Raw genomic sequence first — 3,630 nt, 5'->3', positions numbered from 1 at the left:
TTATTCTTCTTTATCTGAAACATAATGATAAGGGATGTCAGTAATAGATAACAAATTTTACACCGTGATCTAAATACACAACTGGTTGGCGTAGTACCTGAACCAAGCTGCTTCTGCGCATTGTGGATGCATGTAGCCTAAACCTACACCTTGGGTATGGGCATTTAATTGTGAACCTACCTGGCTCACTTTTAATAACCTCATAATTATTCTTAGTGAGAATGTGATATGTAGTAATTGCATTACGGCAGTCCATCATCGTTTGAAACACGGTGCCTTCTGCAAGCTTGGGATTCTCCCTGTTCCACTCAATTGTTGGCAAGTCTTCACCTTCGTAATCGGCTAAAACGAGGCTGTCATCATTCTCATTCTTCTCTTCATCATCAGTGTCATCAAATCTGGCACCAAAAGCAATATCTTCCATGTATTGATCCTCCATTGCCTGCTTACTGCATCGATCTACCAATTCAGGAAACATCAACTCATCCTCATCATCTTGAGGACACTGATCCTCAATGTCTGCATCATCCTCCACATCGACCGTACGAATGATCTGGCTACCACTAGCACTGGGGACAGATGGTGCTGCTGTGGACCTACAAGGAGCGCCACGGCGCACACTATTAGCAGAGGCAGCAGCAGTAGAGAGACATGATGCCCGACCACCTGATGATGCCCCAGCACCAGATAATGCCTGGCCCCTGTCCACATGGATACGAATTTTACCGAACCGGCAAGAAGCATTCAAAGCAAAAAAGAATTTCCAGATCGTCTTCGGAAATTAGTGGAACAAATCTTCCCTCCGGGCTGTTGAAATATTCGAAATGAACTGCATCGAAAGAGCTCCAGGGGTACTGATCGAAGATGTTAGCTTTGAAATCCCTTAATGAGATGGTGGTTGCAACCACCGCAGGGAAGTCAAACCCAGTCTTACAGCGTTTAGAATCACGCGTAAAGCTAGAATCCAGCCTAACCACCAGCCGAAAAGCCAGCGCTGGATCCATCCTATTCGAAAAGCAACGCAGTTAGTTGAGCAACAACGATTGGCGCTCAAAAACTGCCTACTGTTAATTCACATAGGCAGACGATGCTTACCCAGATGGAATCCATGCGTTAGATCTCTCCGATTCCCAATCTTCTCCACGGCTGACGGGAATAGGCGGCACACCAGAAGGAACTACAAAGAGGACAGGGTAGATCCAGATCTGGTGGAGGCGGAGCCCGGGGGTGGTGGTGGGGGCGGGGCCGGCTCGGCGGCGGACGACGCCATAACGTAGGTGGGCAGGATGGCGTGGCGGCGGAGGGGCGGTGTGTGAGCTCCTCCAGTCTCGGGCGGAGGGGAAAGCTTTGGGTCAGCTCTTCCAGTCAATAGTCAACACATTTCGAAAGCAACGGTCAAGTCAAAACCACCGCGGCTCCCTAGCCGTCACCGTTAACGGAAGGCCTCTGACCAGACGGCAACCCTCCCGTCCGAGCCTCTGCGAGGGGTTTCAAACTAGAGGGAGGGGAAAACTGAGGAAAAGTTAAGAGGCTGGGAAAAACTGAGTACAACTAACGAACCAGGGGCACGAAAATAGAAATCCCTTTCAATTAACATGATCATTGTGAACTTCTTTGTCAAGAGGTTTTTTTTTTTTTTTGGAGAATTCTTTGTCAAGAGGTTGGCAAATGCCTAAGGACATTCCCTCAGCCAACTCTAAATTAAGATGGCAAGTAGGCGCGCTGACATGTAAAATACAAATTTCTCTACACCACTGGTCTCCTCTCAAGTCTTTTTCGTTTTGCAAACCACACCTTAATTTGCATGCGTCTCTTCATCTTTCCGCCTTTGAGAATCCTAACATCATTGAGAAAGAAAAAAACATAATGAGGAGATGCATCCAAAGGTAAACTACATTGAATCAGTTCAGATCTCATATATCTCACATTCATGCGAAATAAATCGTTTATACTCCTACCTTGTGCTCCAGATCAGGCTGGACTGCACGTGGTGCATGATTTGGATCTTGTGTCGGGCGTGCTCGCAGTCCTGCATCGCAGCACAGCTTGCGCTTGGCGAGTTGAGGACGAACTCGCACGTACGGGACCCCTTGTCCACACACACGTACATGGTGCTGAAGTGCTCCTGCCCTCCAGATGCGGTAGTGGTCGCCGCATGTTGGCCGTCAGGTGCAGCGACACTGACACTGGTCGCCCGGACGCGGTCGATGCGGCTGGGCCGGAGGCTACGTATTCGCGTCGCGCCTCCTCCCGACGTTGCCGATTCGTCCGTTGCGTTGGTGAGTACCGACGCGCATACTGAATCAAGGAGCCAGCCGCGCTATGCTCGATCTAGCGGAGTCAATTGTAGTTCGCCGGCGGCAGAACCGTGCTCGATCTAACCGTCGATCGACGGCCGGTGTTGCAAATTTATGTCACCCACTTTCGACTGTGAGGTCGCTGGCAATGATCGAATTGTTCAGAGGCCATCAAGGAGACCATGATCTGCTAAGCCGCCGATATGGTTTCCAATCTTGTGGACTGCGAAACGTTTTTTCAATTGGTGGCAATATGTAATTTAGTAGGAGGATTCGTTCAAAAAAGTGTTGGACCGCAAGAAATCTTATTTTCTTTATTATTAACTAGTAAATATGCCCGTGCGTTGCGACGGTTTAAAAATAATAATCTGCAATCGTTGCAAAGACAATGTATGATTGTAGAACATAGTGAACCAATAAGGCTACATTGTTTCCTATAGACCTATTGGCTTTTTCTAACCACATGAAAGCAAGATGATATGAAATATGATATGTCTTTGTCTTTATTTTAGCTTCGCCATTTCTTTCCCTTCATTTGTTATACGAAAAACTTTGTTAAAATTTGGAGAAAATAAAACTTGAGCAACGTGTTTTGTAATATTGTATACTGTGTTAAAAAAGAAATCCGAAGTTCATACATTGATCAAACTACTTGGTCCATGTTTCAGGTCTCGGACAAAACGAATATAGTAGCCCGTATTTTTATTTTTGTTGTTGTTTTTACCTTTCCGGGGGGAAAAAATCTTTAAGAAATATTTTTGTGCTTCTTCACTTGTAACCATGTCTTCCACGCTCACAACATAATCACATGCCATGGACATGGTCTCCTGGAGATCCAATTATGCATCACAACCAAACCCCACGCGAGTCTTGAATAGCGGAACAAGCTGTAATATCCAAGCATGAACATAGCAGTTATGTCCATTATCATGCCTAGTGCAGGTGCTACCAGTCTCTGCTATCCTATTGCAATTTTTCTACATACATATCAGCAGAACTCCTCTTTCTTCTCCTCAACACCCCCTCCGTGGACCTGTTATCCAAATCCCCACCAGGATTCTAGATGTGCGTAGCATCGATTGGCCTTGGTTCCTCTCTAGTAGTCCAGTGCCAGTTGAAGAAGCACTCCCAAAGGGCCATTGGGGATGATGACGATTGACTACCCGAGGTTGCAGATTACCATGGTTCGCGAAGCAGCGTGAACCAGAATTTAGTCAGCACAGCGATGCAATGAGTGCGGACTGGTCGATTGCGATAGAGACAGACACCAGCAAGATCGCGGCGAGCGCGAGCGCCACGACCACATTGGGGAGGAGGACCGTGCAAGAGACTA

Source organism: Lolium perenne, chromosome 6, assembly GCF_019359855.2.
Source record: "Lolium perenne isolate Kyuss_39 chromosome 6, Kyuss_2.0, whole genome shotgun sequence".
NCBI classification, from domain to species: Eukaryota; Viridiplantae; Streptophyta; class Magnoliopsida; order Poales; family Poaceae; genus Lolium; species Lolium perenne.
Note: the sequence above shows the minus strand (reverse complement) of the source record.